Raw genomic sequence first — 16,388 nt, forward strand, 5'->3', positions numbered from 1 at the left:
TGTGCAGGGGGTCTCCGGAGCTGAACCGCATTGGTTTCAGGTCGGGGGACCCCCTGCTTCCCGAAATACAGACCCTTTTATGAGGTGCCGGTATCCCTCTGCATTTAAAAGTCCCGATCACGTGACCGCGGAATGTAAACAAAGCAGATTGATACCGGCACCCCCTAAAGGGGCCTGTATCTCGGGAAGCAGGCCCTCTGCACATCTACACTATGAATAAAACACCCATATCAATAAACAATCATTCCTTACCTTTGTGGCTATGTGCTACAGTAACGAAGCAGCATGACTGTATTTTTAATAATAGTGTACTGTGAGCAGGGGGTCCCCTGAGCTGAACCGCATTGCTTTGTGGACCAGGGACCCCCTGCTTCCTGAGTTACAGGCCCCGGTATGTGTCATCGGGTGGCAGTGTCGCCGCCATCTTTATAGCGCCCCTTTCGCGCAGTGTCCACTATAAATATGGCGGTGACGCTGTAACCGATGCCCCAAACCGGGGCCTGTAACTCGGGAAGCAGGGGGTCTCTGAGCCACAAATCAATGCGGTTCAGCTCAGGGGACCCCCTGCTTCCGCACAATATTATTAAAATACATAAATGCTGCTTCATTACCATAGCGTATAGCCGCTAAGGCAATGAAGGGGTTAAGGCAGAATAGCATGTTTATTGGGGACATTTGCCCCAATAAATATAGCAATAAACAACATACACCACCTGTGTATTTAAAATACATAAACAACAATAAATACATAAATACATATAGCACTCACCCATTTCCGGTTGCCACGATGAAGGCCATCCTCCTCTTCATCCTGCCCATGCCCCCTCCGCTGCTGCAAAACAGACACAAGAATGAAAACATCCAATGTAATGTCTCCTAACCCCTTAATTACCATAGCGGTTATTAACCGCTACAGTCATTAAGGGGTTAACCCACCCTCACCCACCACTCGGGAGGCCTACATACCCTCCCCCACTACCCCCCCACCCCGTGAGGCCTAACCACCCTCACCCACTACCCACAAGGGAGGCCTACCCACATACCGTTGGGGAAAAGACCCCCCCCGTACCCACAATAAAAACAATACACAGCCCCACAATAAGCATCATTCTATTTATTAAATACATTACCCACCCCCTGTGCCCCCCCATAAATACATGGTTTATCCTTTTACAAACAGGGTTCATAACACAGCCCCACGCGAGTCCCCGTGGGCTGGCGGGGCACCTGACAGACCTACAGGGTAACAGCAGCTCGTTTCAAACAGGTTCTGGAGGCCTGTTGGTGGGTCCCACCAAGCGCCATGGCCCCAAGATGGTTTCCTTGGGTCACCGTGGGCCACAATTGGGTCCCCACTTTAGGCCCGCGGATGTCTGGGAGCCCCGGGTCAGACCCACAGGTGTCTGCGGGGCCTCGGGTGGTTCCCACGGTGGTCTGGGGAACTCACGAGTGCTCACTACGGGTCCACGGTGCCCCCACGGATGTGGGACCACCGCTTCATCCCAGCAGACTACGGGTCCGCGGTGCCCCCACAGATATGAGGCCACCGCTTCATCCCTGCAGGTGTCACCCGTGGAACCACCAGCCTGATACCCGTGAGATACCCGAGGAGACCGCAGGTGGTCTCCAGAGGTCTCACGCAGAACCACGGAACAAACCCTGAATGTAAAAAAAATAAACCTGACCTATACATTCAATACATACACCCCCCCCCCCCCCCAACACCTACAGTACAATAATGTTCAAAATAACTATTATCCAGATAGGGATGATAGATTATTTGCCCATTATTAAACACATTAACTAGCATATTACAATAAATAAAGTACTACTGACCTCATCAATAAGAAGCCCCCGTCGCCAGCAACATCCTGGTCTTTTGTTGCTCACAAAATACATAGCCAATACAAAGCCAATACATTGCAATTACATTCAGATATCAATTAACCCCTTAAACACCTTATTGGATAATAACCGCAAAGGTAATTAAGGGGTTAAGCCACACTGGCCCGATACCCACCCTTCACCCATGAATGTGTACAGTGGCTTCATCATGCAACTATATATATATATCTATACACACACATGATGAACCAATATACAAATAAATGTAGAAGGGTTATCAAAAACATGCTGTACTACAAATAACACTTCTCCATACAGACACACTACAATAAAATCAATTTCCTTTAATAGTCCTATCTGATCTTACAATCAAAATCCTCACATGCCAATCAAAAACCTCAAATGACAATCAAAACATTGCATTTACATTGTATATATGATGCATACAATCTATGCACCATATACATTCTGCAAATGAATGTTAACAATAACATTGAAAACAAAATACCAATACCTCCAAACAAGTATACTATTTTAATAAATCCAGTAAACATACATCAATTAGCATTCATTAATGACATCCCTAAACAATTTAAATTCCATTCCTAACAATTAAACAATTAACTAATTCAAGCATTCAACAGAACAAATTATCCTGTGAAAAAATATAAGTACCAACAAGAATACAATATAGAAAAGCAAGGCTGACCCTGACCTAAAGTACACCATACAATAGCAACTATTACATCTATCTAATTTTAAAATACACTATACACACATTTATGCATAGCAGCATAGCCAAATTAATTTAAAACACAGCAAATCAAGCTTTTAAAACAACATAATTTCTTACCCTGTATGTATATATCTCTCTAGACATACATACATACATACAGTGGCAAGAAATGATAAAACAAAGAATAAAAAATATACACATGTAAAAAGCCTTTCAAATAAAAATCAAGTTAAATAAAATACATTTCTTTAGTACACTTACCATTACTTGACCCCACCGACTCCCGTTGAACAGCTTACTCACGAACCAATCCACCAGGCACAGGAACCCATAAAACAATAAACCATAAAAAAATAAACATTACACTAGAAATCCAAATCAATCCACGGGTCTTCTATTTGTAATCCATCTTCATCTGTATTCTTCTTTCTTCTATATTCTTCCGGGGTCTTCTTCCCGTCTTCGGCCATGCCCTGGCCTTCTTCTTCTGTAGGAGGTCCTTCCTCCTCGGTGTCTTGCTTCAAAATGAGATGACATAGGCTTTTAAAGGCCTATGACGTCACATTTTCGTCATAGTTCCCACGGCCCTGATTGGGCCATGAAAACCATGTGTTTTGGCCGAGAAAAAAAAATTGATGACGTCACTTAAAGGCAATGAAAGCACAGCCAATGAGCCAATCAGAATGGTATCAGCTCCGGAGACCCCCGGCATCAATCACAGACAGGAAAAAGGCCTGATTTTGTCTAAGTGTCGCCCTTGCCGATGCTTCTCCTCCACCAAGTTGCCAACTTTAGTTGGCGGGCTGGATTGCCAAAAAACTCTCCATTGTGGAGTGCCGATCAGCAGCGAAAAGCTGATCGGGGCTACCTGAATACCACCGAGTTCAAAAAGTGCCGATAAGTGATAATTCCCACTTATCGGCGCTTACTGAATCGGGAGGGCAAAAAATGCTTACTACATAGAGCCCATAGTTCTGTCACCCAAGAAGTGGCCAGAAATTTGAGATAAAAAGCAGAATTACTTTTACAACTACCAATGTAGTATACACAATAAAATGTTCATGTGGGTTGGTATATGTAGGGAAAACCAATTGTATGCTTAAAAGCAGGTTTACTGAGAATAGAAGTAAAATCAATCACAAAACAGAAGACACTGCACTAATCGCTCGTTATACGCAGTTCAAACACACAGCTGCATCCCTCAAACTTATGGGTATCGTATAAATACAAAAAACAATTGCAGGTACTAAAATAGATATAGCATTATTACAAAGGGAATCTTGCTGGATGTATACATTAGATACAGTGTTCCCTAACGGCCTCAATGATTTTGTATCACTCAATTGCTTCCTTACTTATAGATAATTAGAAAAGGATTAGAGATCTGTACAATTATGCACTTCATTCACAGGTTACAAGTATGCTGCTCCTGCTGATGATTTTTTCCTCAGCCTCTAATATGGCAAATAAGGTCAGTAAGAATAGTACATAATTGGCAAATTAGGACAAATGAAACAAAATAGACAAGACTTCCATTTTTTAATTTTTCCTCTTTTGATGGATTCATTTTTTTCACTTAGGGTGTTTTGAGGCACTTATGTAGGATTGATGAGGATTGTCTCATTGATTGTATCCATCTTCCCCACATGTTTCATCTTACTATGTATCCCTGCCCCCCCTCCCAAACCATCTTTCGGATGAAGAATGGAGGAGATGCAGAGCACCGAGGATTTTGGCGCCTGCGCGGAGAGAGATGGAAGTGACTACCAAGTAGAAGAACTGCAGGGCGAACTAGAAGGGCCACACACCTCCAGAAAATATATATCCCTGATGAAATCACCTTAGCGTGAAGAAACGCATTGGGAGTGTTAGTGTGAGCTACTGACAGTCTGTCACCATACTCATTAACACTTTGGCTTCTGCTGGGACATTGCATACGCTGCTACGCATCGGTGAATTACTACACTTGCCCCTTCTCCTCCACGGGGTCACATCACCATTTCCTCCCATCCGGAGTTGCTGTGGTGAGCGGTGGACTTCCGGGTTACATCGGGAGAGGTTGTGCATTCTCTGAGGCCCCTGCTGGATGGTGCTCAGAGGAGCTGGGACTTCACGGAGGAAAAGAGTGGCGTGTGAGCAGAGCAGTGTTTTCCGGCGGTTGGCGAATGAGTATACTCATTACATGCTTGTTTTTCACATTTGTTTGTGAGTTTAAATTTGTTGGACTTAATATTGGAATATTAAATGTGTATTTTTCATATTACACTAGGATCGGGCGCTTTCTTTCTTTTCGTTTTGTAGATCTACTGGGAGGTCGTTGGTTCCTTATAGAGAGCAGCCGGTATCCAGACTAGTGGGCTATCATCTATATTCCTAATATATCAACAGGACTATTTTTTTTTAATGGTTTTTTTATTGATTTTTATTTTTCAATTGTTTTTTTGTCTGCAATTTTAATCTTGCATATTTTTGGACACTAAGTCATTAGCTCGCACTAATTTAGTTATATTATTACACCCGGGCGCGCTAACAACGACAAGCAGGGGATCCGCCGATCCAACGATATCTTCCGCTGGAGGGGATGTCTCCCTCTGGAGTGACTTCCACAATGATGCTTGCTCACTCTCTGGCAGTCTGGTCCTAGACTACTGCAGCAATAGTTCAAATGAAACCACTGTGTCCCTAAGCTGGCTAACCACTAACCACTGGGCAGGATCCCTAACTGAAGGGCCTTCCCTACAGCAGCCACAAGCTTTGGATGAGTTGGGGCCTATCTGGGAACTAGGGGATCTCTGGCCTAGTGCAGAGGGTCACAGACCAGTACAAGTCCAACTTCCCCTAGTTGTGTCGCTGCTCCAACTGCCAGCAACCCTTAGAGTTTGAAATGTATCAACTGCATCATAGAAGAATCCTTTCACTTCATTGACCAGGCCTGGCACCTGACTCCCAGCCCTGAGGCCTTCTGGGGTTGTAGTCCCCGTGAAACCCCCTTAACATTGGTGCCGCGCGCGCTATCTCCAGCCCCACACAACAACTCCCCTTCACCCAAGCGGCAGCGGAGATAAGGGGCCAGTAAGAGAACCCAGGTCACATTCTCCACCCGGTAAAACACCAACATCCCCGCTTGGGAACAATGAAACATATTATGACCATATTTTTTTTACACAATAAAAATGCAGATCATATATACAACTTATCATGTCATAACAGCTCTACATGAGATTATAGATTTCATTGAACATCACTTTGACAGATCTCACTTTACTGCGAACCCACTGCTGAGCCTCATAATGGGGTGCCCCAAATTGATCATAGGTCATCCTCATTTGAGGCTGACCAACTCTTTGGCTCCGGCGGAGCTGCTCTTCAGGCCTTTTGGAGAATAACTCACGTAGTCCTGAGGCTCAGCCTCTTCCCTTGAGGTGACTAATGTCTCTGCACAGTCTTGTTGAGGTGTAAAGCAAGGGCTCTGTGGATCCAGAGGCTGGCTCATGGAAGCCACCCTATTTGGTGCTTGTTTACAGGCCCTTTACCCGTAGCTCTTCCGGGAGATGCCCTTGGGATCTGGGGACCCCTTTGAGAGGGTCCCTCCATAGGGTCATCAGAATGTCAGCTACAGTCTCTTGACCGACCTCTGTTAAGTTCGGTTCTCCATCCAAAGGAGTAGCTGGTATTTCAGGCTCATCTTCCTCTACTTGAGGAATGGGAAGCATGTGATTTCTATGCTATACCTTTACCCGGCCTTCGGAGTCTTTGATACGATAGACCGGGAGGCCAGGTATCTGAGACTCAACTTTGTATACTGCATCCCTCCAATGATCAGCGAGTTTATGTTGCCCTGGAATCCCTAGATTATGAAGAACAGCGTCTCCAGGATGAATTTCCCGATGGCGAACTATATGGTCGTAGCGACTTTTGTTACTAGCATTCAATTGAGATGAGGCTGTGGTGGGGGAGGGTTAATCAGGCCTATAATAAAGGTTATACCCGGCTGATTAATCCTGACCCGCAGTGGGAATGAAGGGGTTAAACTGGTTTGCAATGCATCACTGTGTTTGCCCTGTCTCAGACGTTTTTATCCCCCATTTGCAAGCCATTCCCTGCTTGCTATGTTAAAAAACAAGATGCATTGCTTGTTATACCCTCTCACAGAGACATGATGGCGTAGGAGCGCCCAATGCTAGCGCTGATTGAGAAAGCGTTTCAAAACATTAAAGGGCTGTCTATGAGATGGGAATCCATTAGTTGCGGTTAAAATCTCAAGTACTGTATCCGTTTCTCGTTAACTTTGTATCTCGCTGGAGGCATCCCCTGCGGTGGGAACTCATGGTGGGAGGCTTCGTTGGATCGGCGGATCCTTTTTGAAGTGTCAGCGGGTAAGGGTGCTGGAGCGCCCGGCAGGTATTTCCATAAGTTCACCAACATACCGGTAACATCCAGGCGCTGATCACGCCTTGGGGGGGTGGGTTCCTTGGAGACACTTTGGGGTTGAGAGACCAAGGGGCTGGTTGGTACATTGGACACAGTGTGGGAATACACGGTGGTGGGTCATTCCTCTATACTGCAAGGGATGGTTATGGTTAATAGTGGGATTATATTTCTGTTTATTCTGTGTGAGCCAGCAGGTAAAGCTAGCACCAGTACAGTAGACCCTTTATGTTACAAGGACTACATATATGTATAAAAAAAGTATTGTGGGTTATTATTCAGCAGGCGGTGGCAACCCTGGAATCAAGTCTACCACTGAAACTCAATCACACCATTAGTCTCACTCTCTCCCTGGATATCTCTATCTCTCCTCTTATCCTCCTTTTTCTGCACACACCAACACACAAGACTCCCATAGGATCACGACCCCAATGTACCTTTTGATTTTGCAACCTTTTACATTTTTTTTTTTTTACATGACATTCCACTTTCTGCAAAACGTATATTCTGCTAATTTGCTTGATCATACTGTTTCACTAAAACTACTATGTACAGTACACTATCCCAGCATGAGTTTATAGGAGGTTTTGTTTTTGCAGTAGTTATAATCTGGTTAGATCCCAGTGTGTGACTTTGCAGTTGGCTGAAATCCATGTGAAACAAAGGTTATTTACGTACAAAGATAAGTGGAGTTTAGGAGGCCCTGTGTTGGGTTGATGGGTTACAGTGCTCTTTACATGTAGTGTGCAGTTCACATATTTTGAATAAACTTAAGAAAAACATTACTTACAAGATACTTTATTACAAATCAAATCCTTTATTGTATTGAGAAAATAATAATGTGTGTATATACTATTATTATTTTGCATAATTTGTCTGAGTGCTTTTTAGAGGTTTCTTTTTCTGTGTTTATATATATACTGTATATATATATATATATATATATATATATATATATATATATACAGTATATTGTGACAAACGGCTTACTCCGGGGCTCCGTCGTTTGTCCGGGACTGTTTAGAACACGGTCTTTTAGGGTAGGTTAAATGATGAGGCGTCACGTACTGTTCCTTTAAACAGGCTATGCCTGGTTTATTCAGTCCCAGGCACTGAGACTGCCACAGTGCATACAACAGAAAACAGATCAAAACAAAAGCTGCTCACCTGAGCGATAACTTAACTTAGATATCCCTGACTCAGGGTTGGAAGTGGCTTTTCCACTCCCAACAACAAAACAAGGTACTTTTGCAGTCTTACACAAATGAACAGAAAGATTGAACCTGTTTGGGGAAGAGGCTTCTCCCCTCTGTAGTTCAGCAGCCTTCCAGCCTCCTGGCTCTTGTGGAGAGACCAGAGCAAACAGGAAATCAGTCTTTCATACCTGATTCCTAATTAGCATGACAGGTGACAGAAATCAGGCAGCAGACAAACTCTGGTCTGGATCTCTCATCCCTCAGTTCCAGCGCTTGCCAAACTGTGGGATGGAGTGTATGTATTATAAGGCTGCACTCCCAGGCCAAACAGGATAGAAACTGTCTAGTATCCTGGGAGCCCTATATACGGAATTTATTACCATCCCCTGGTTTCTGTCACATATCCTCCCCCCCAGCTCAGACCTCGAGGGATGAGCGACCATGGATATTAGGGAGTGCATCCTTGACAACCCGTCAGCATTGCCATGTTTGTGCCCTGACCTGTGTTCCACAGAAAATTTAAAGGGTTGTAGGCTTAGGAACCACCTGGTCACTCTAGCATTCTTTTCCCTGTTTTGACACATCCAGGTAAGGGGTGCATGATCTGTGACCAACCGGAATTTTCTCCCCAACAGATAGTATTTGAGCGTCTCTACAGCCCACTTTATTGCGAGACACTCTTTCTCTACTATGGAGTAATTTTTTTCCTGGGGATTTAGTTTCCTACTTAAATAAAGAATGGGGTGCTCCTCACCTTGAGACTCCTGGGAGAGTACCGCCCCCAGCCCTACCTCAGATGCGTCGGTTTGGACTACGAACTCTTTGGAGAAGTCAGGTGTGACCAACACTGGTTGGGCACAGAGAGCTTCTTTCAGGCTTCTAAAGGCCTGTTCGGTTTCGGGGGACCACTTTACCATTAGCGGTCCTCTTGCTTTTGTGAGGTCAGTTAGTGGGGTTGCCTTAGTTGCAAAATTGGGAATAAACCTTCTATAGTACCCAATTAACCCCAAAAAGGTCCTTACTTGTTTTTTTGTAACTGGCCTTGGCCAATTTTGTATCGCCTCCACTTTGAGTGTTTGGGGTTTGAGTAAACCTCTGCCAATAGAATATCCCAGATACTTGGCCTCCTCCAGACCAATAGTGCATTTAGCGGGGTTAGCAGTTAGTCCAGCAGACCGGACTGCGTCAAGCACAGCTTGGACCTTTGGAAGGTGGGATTGCCAATCTTCACTATGGATTACCACATCATCCAGGTAGGCGGCAGCATACCGAGCATGTGGTTTTAAAATTTTATCCATCATTCTTTGGAATGTGGCGGGAGCTCCATGTAAGCCAAAAGGCAACACCTTATACTGAAAGAGGCCGTCTGGGGTTGAGAAGGCTGTCTTTTCTTTTGCCCTTTCTGTGAGGGGAACCTGCCAGTACCCTTTTGTTAGGTCTAGGGTTGTGAGATATCGGGCTTTGCCCAGTCTCTCTACAAGTTCATCTACCCTGGGCATAGGATAAGTATCAAATTTTGACACCGCGTTTAGTTTCCGGTAGTCATTACAAAACCTTGTTGTACCATCTGGCTTTGGGACTAAGACTATAGGGCTGTTCCACCCACTTTGGGATTCCTCAATTACACCTAGTTTTAGCATTTTTTTAACCTCTAAACTTATAGCCTTTCTTTTGGCCTCTGGGATTCGGTACGGTTTAAGGTTAACTCGGACCCCCGGTTCAGAGACTAGGTCATGTTCAATTACGCTAGTTCGACCTGGCCGTATAGAGAAGATTTCTTTGTTTCTTCTCACTAAATTCTGAACCTCTCGTTTCTGATGAACAGACAGGGTTTCAGCTATGCTAACCTCTGGGTCAGTTTCTTGATTCTCTGACGGACCTGGGGGTACTAGGGTTAACAAGACTTCTCTATCTTTCCAGGGCTTGAGTAGGTTTATATGGTATATTTGCTCAGGTTTCCTCCTACCTGGCTGTCTTACCTTATAATTTACTTCTCCCACTCTTTCCAAGACCTCATATGGCCCATGCCATTTAGCAAGGAATTTACTCTCCACGGTGGGAACCAGAACTAGTACCCTATCACCTGGAGAAAAAATTCTGACCCTAGCACCCTTATTATATGTATTCCTCTGTGCTTCTTGAGCTTTCTCCATGTGTTCCCTCACTATGGGTAGGACTGCAGCAATGCGGTCCTGCATCTGGGCAACATGCTCTATTACACTTCTGTAAGGGGTAACCTCGTGTTCCCAAGTCTCTTTGGCTATATCCAGTAAGCCCCTTGGGTGTCGGCCATACAATAGTTCAAACGGGGAGAAGCCTGTGGATGATTGGGGAACTTCCCTAATGGCAAATAACAGGTACGGTAACAAACAATCCCAGTTTTTCCCATCTTTATCAACCGCCCGCCGTAACATGCTCTTTAAGGTTTTATTGAACCTTTCCACTAAACCATCTGTTTGTGGATGATAGACTGAGGTTCTGAGATGCTTGATTTTTAGGAGTTTACATAGCTCTTTCGTTACTTGGGACATAAATGGTGTTCCCTGGTCAGATAGAATCTCTTTAGGAATCCCGACCCGGGAAAACAGAACTACTAACTCTTTTGCTATGTTTTTAGCTGAGGTGCTACGTAGGGGAACTGCCTCCGGATATCGGGTGGCATAATCTAATATTACCAATATATGCTGATGTCCCCTAGCAGACTTTATTAGGGGTCCTACTAGATCCATAGCAATCCGGTCAAATGGTACCTCTATTATGGGAAGGGGTACCAATGGGCTGCGGTACGCCTTGAACGGGGCGGTGATCTGACATTCTGGGCATGAGGAACAATAATTCGTAATTTCTGCCAGAACCCCAGGCCAATAGAAGCTTCGGAGAACCTTTTCTTTTGTCTTTTCCACCCCTAGGTGTCCCCCCAATGGATGACTATGTGCGAGGTGTAATACTACGTTACGGAATGTCCGTGGTACCAACAATTGTTTAGTTGTAACTGATTTCCTTTTATCAACCCGATATACTAGGTCGTTCTCTACCTCGAAGTAGGGGTAAGCAAGTGACCTATCTGGTTGGCCAGGAGTACTATTCTGGTCCCGTATATTTCCCCTTGCTACCGCTAATGTGGGGTCCTCCCACTGGGCCTTCTTAAAACTCCCAGGACTGACCTCTAGGTCAGCGAGGGTCTTATCCGGTTCTGGGGTGGTAAGTGTCTGCTCAACATCTTGATTTGGGGTATTCCCTACCAAAGTAGTGATGGGGAAGGGAATTTTACAGCACTCCTCCTTTTCCCCCTTCTTATTTGGGCCCTCGTCCACCTCCATTTCTGAAAAAGGGAAAGGATTTGTTTCTTCTAATACTTCGTTATGGTCCGCTATTGAACTCTGGGCGCTATTCTGAGCGGGGGACCACATTTTTAGAAAATGGGGAAAGTCGGTCCCTATTAACACATCATGTGCCAGTTTGGGTACAATACCCACCTTGAAATCTAAAGAACCAAACTCTGTTTCAAAAAAAACATCAACAGTGGAATATTCATGATTATCCCCATGTATACAACAAATTGACACTCTTTGTGAACTGTTTCTCTGTTTCTTCTTAATGGGCAAGAGGTATTCGGACACTAGTGTGACCATGCTCCCAGAGTCAAGAAGTGCCCGAACCCTCTTACCATTAACCTTTACAAATGCCCACAGATGGTTATTCAAGGGGTCCTCTGGGCTATGGCCCATACATTGGGACAACAGCGAATAAGGTTCCACGCTGTTGCATTGCATGGGCTCATCATTTAGTGGGCAGATTTTTGCTGTGTGGCCCCTCTCATGACAATTTACACATTTAGGTACATAGTCTGTGTCCCACTTAGAGCCTTTTCCCGGCTCCCCATGTTGGCTATTGCCCTTAGTGTGCGAACCACTGTTGCTTGTGCTGCGTGAAGGGGGTCGCCGCTCTTCAGCGCCCCTTAACCCCGGTACCCTTTTACCGTCTCTGGAAGAGTCCTGGAACCTCGGGTAGTGGGGTTGCTCCACGACTGTGGGTTGCGGGTGCTCTTCTGCTGCATTGTACCTTTCTACGAGGGCCACAAGCTCATCCGCATTGTGGGGGTCACTCCGACTGACCCAACGGCGTAAGGCAGAGGGAAGTTTCCTCAAGAACTGGTCCATGACCAACCGTTCCACGATGTGGCTGGCTGAGTTGATCTCGGGTTGTAGCCACTTCCGGGCGAGGTGGATGAGGTCATACATCTGGCTTCGGGTGGCTTTATCCATCGTGAAGGACCATGCGTGAAACCTTTGGGCGCGAACAGCCGTGGTTACGCCGAGGCGGGCGAGGATCTCGAACTTCAATTTTGCATAGACGTTTGCTTCGGCTGGCTCTAGATCAAAGTAAGCCTTCTGGGGTTCGCCGCTTAGGAAGGGTGCGATTAGACCAGCCCACTCAGCTTCTGGCCATCCCTCTCTCTGTGCCGTGCGTTCAAACGTGAGAAGATAGGCTTCCACATCATCCGAGGGTCCCATCTTCTGAAGGTAGTGGCTTGCCCTGGTCATTTTCGGAACTGGGGCTGCCGCTGCCAGTGGAAGGTTACTGATAGTCCCCCTCAGGATCTCGAGTTCCTGCTGTAAGCCCTGAGCGAACCGCTGTTGCTCCTCTCTCAGCAAGCGGTTTGTCTCTTGCTGGTTTGCATTCGCGTTTTGCAGGGCTTCATTCGTCTGTTGCTGGTTTGCATTCGCCTGTTGCTGGTTGGCATTAATCTCTTGCTGGGCTATTAGCAGCTGTTGCTGGGCTGCATTCGTCTGCTGCTGGTTTGCATTAGTTTCTTGCTGGGCTATTAACAGCTGTTGCTGGGTTTCATTCGCGTCTTTCTGGGCAGCGACATTGCGTACCAGCGCACCCACCACGTCTTCCATCTTGTTTGCAGAGGATGAAAAAAACTTTTTTTTTTTTTTTCTCTCAAAGTTCTTCAACCCGCAGACCCCCTAGTGCTCTGCCCGCATTCTCCACCATATGTGACAAACGGCTTACTCCGGGGCTCCGTCGTTTGTCCGGGACTGTTTAGAACACGGTCTTTTAGGGTAGGTTAAATGATGAGGCGTCACGTACTGTTCCTTTAAACAGGCTATGCCTGGTTTATTCAGTCCCAGGCACTGAGACTGCCACAGTGCATACAACAGAAAACAGATCAAAACAAAAGCTGCTCACCTGAGCGATAACTTAACTTAGATATCCCTGACTCAGGGTTGGAAGTGGCTTTTCCACTCCCAACAACAAAACAAGGTACTTTTGCAGTCTTACACAAATGAACAGAAAGATTGAACCTGTTTGGGGAAGAGGCTTCTCCCCTCTGTAGTTCAGCAGCCTTCCAGCCTCCTGGCTCTTGTGGAGAGACCAGAGCAAACAGGAAATCAGTCTTTCATACCTGATTCCTAATTAGCATGACAGGTGACAGAAATCAGGCAGCAGACAAACTCTGGTCTGGATCTCTCATCCCTCAGTTCCAGCGCTTGCCAAACTGTGGGATGGAGTGTATGTATTATAAGGCTGCACTCCCAGGCCAAACAGGATAGAAACTGTCTAGTATCCTGGGAGCCCTATATACGGAATTTATTACCATCCCCTGGTTTCTGTCACAATATATACTGTATAAACACAGAAAAAGAAACCTCTAAAAAGCACTCAGACAAATTATGCAAAATAATAATAGTAATTTATTAAATCAAAATAAGATGAAAAACAAAAAACAGCTGACTGAAACCCTGCCTGACTGAACAAAATAAATTTAAATAGGACAATGAAAAAAATATATATAAACAACCCCAAGAAAAACTAAATTACCATAAAAAAAAACAAAAAACCATAATATGATCAAAACCTCAAAACATGAAACCACTATGGGGACAAAAGTACCCATAGTGATCCACAACCGGCCGGTGGTATAGAGGAGATAATGAACAAAAAACCAATAGAGGAAAATAAATAATAAACCTCTAAAGAAAATAAATAAACAGAAAGTGGTAGAATATATCAGGCATACTATACTAGTGTACGGGGCACTGTATTAGGAAGACCTACAGAGGCGACACGTTTTATTTGCATTCGGCTAGTTCCGCAAGCCGGGACACCTCCCGAATCCCCTCGGCGTGCCGCGCGTCACCGATGCGCGGTCACGCTTCATCGGGAGCCTGCGCCCCCTGCCCGCGTGCCCAGGGCTCCCCGAGGGAGCCCTGGTGTCCCGCGATGTGGGGGACGGCGGTGGGGGGTTCCGGGGGACCCGGCGGACCCGGAGAGGGGAGGGGGAAGCCCCGATCGGAGGGCCGCTCCTCCAAGGCTTCGGCGCGCCACGGCGCCGGGACACCACGGCGCGCGCCCGGTTACTGTCGCGGCCGAGACCGGGCAAATGCTCGGATTAACTTGGCCGCAACAGTATGGGCATGAAACTATAAATATAGTACATGACAGCAAAAACATTTTTTGAAAGGTACTTCAGTGACCCAAACACAGATATCAAAGGTGACATATAATGGATAGAGACCCATATAATGGAAAGCAGTATAATAACTGCAAGTTGGTAATGGTATATGAAGATACTCAGCTCCTGTATGACTGTGATGACTCACAGCAAATGAAATGTCCAAATAGAGTGCCAGCAGGCAGGGCCAGCAGCATGAAGGTACCACCAACACGTTTCGCCCGCTAAGGCTTCTTCTAGGGTGGTACTGGAGCCATGGAGCATGTCCGGTTAAATAGGGCACTGCTTAATGACGTATTTCGCGCCAAAAACGTCCCACAAACATGCGTATTAGAAGGGTTTTAGCTGCCGTGCCTGCGTCTCATAGATACATATATCAGGTTCCAGATAGATGGCGCTATGGCCTTGTAGACGCTGCTTCCATTGCAGAGAGTAATCTCCATACTAGAGATGACGTAATGACGTCATGTTCGCGCGATAGCGAGAGTCCAATTCCCGCACATGCGCACAGCAGATCTTTAAATCATACAGCCGGATCACAGCAGTACAGCCGTGTAAATAATAAACCAGTCACAGAGAAGACTCCGCAACGGAATGATGTCAAAGTGGATAGTAATCCCGATAGAAAGAGACACGTTCTATGGCAAATGCAGAGAGTACTGAGTTGTCAGCCTTGTGTTCACTAAGAATGTTTTGCAACTGTTGTAATCTTTTTAGATGATTCTAAATCCCTAGATGCTGATTTAATATTTTGACTGTGTTCTAATATTCTTAAACACACTTCTCGTGTAGTCATTCCTACATATATTTTATTACAGAGGCATACAAGGCAATAGATTACCCCCTTTGAGAGACAGTTCAAAAATTGCTTAATCTTGAACTCTTGCTGTCCCTTGCTATCTGAAAAAGTAGAAGTCTGCTTTACAAATTTACAGGCAGAACAGCCACTACATTTAAAAAATCCTTTCTTGTCAAAAGTTGACAAGAAGGTAGGGTTGGTATGTGCAATGTAGTGGCTGTGAACCAACTTGTCTCTAAGATTAGGAGACCGTCTGGTTGTTAAATCTACTTTAGGTCCAAGACTGTCTTTTAGGTCGGGGTCCATCATGAGAATCGGCCAATGCTGTTGTAAAATGCTTCGCAGCTGGTTCCATTGTTGGTTAAATGTACCAATAAACCTAATTTTTTTTTAAAGCATTTGTTTCTTTAATCTTTGGTTTCAATAAAGAGGCCCTACCCATACTTTTGCTGCGTTCATAGCCTTGTTTAATAATTGATTGACTGTACCCTCTAGATTTAAACCTATGTTTGACAAAGGCCAATCGGCTGAAACGCGTCAAAATACCTGCTAGCTCCACTTTTGTTACAATAAAGCTTTTTCCAGTAATTTGACCAGCCTTCAATTTGTTAGCACGGCTGTGCACCGCGTTCCTCCCCTCCACGGGGCGTCTCCACGCATCTGCTTCTCCCGAGTCGCACGCCGGGTTGCTGGATCAAGCTCATCAGCTGATTTCCACCACACCGCCGGTCACAGGCCGCCCTCACGACGGACGAGTCGTTCGAGGGTTGGCGGCATCTTAGACACGGGCACGGCACGGATTGCTATACCTGGGTGAGTCCTTTCTAACTTTATAGTGCTCCTGGGGAGCCAAGTTGAGGTTTAAGACAGTTCCTACCAGGTTAGCCTTTACCCGAGACCCACATTATATTCCCTCATATC

General features: G+C 45.5%; 1 long non-coding RNA gene across 1 annotated transcript in view; it reads left to right on the forward strand.

The window, feature by feature from the left end:
• Window positions 1-16,388, forward strand: part of LOC142498739 (uncharacterized) — a 65,498-nt gene that overhangs the window by 44,210 nt on the left and 4,900 nt on the right. The window lies entirely within an intron of this gene.

The sequence above is a fragment of the Ascaphus truei genome, chromosome 7, assembly GCF_040206685.1.
Source record: "Ascaphus truei isolate aAscTru1 chromosome 7, aAscTru1.hap1, whole genome shotgun sequence".
Taxonomy (NCBI): domain Eukaryota; kingdom Metazoa; phylum Chordata; class Amphibia; order Anura; family Ascaphidae; genus Ascaphus; species Ascaphus truei.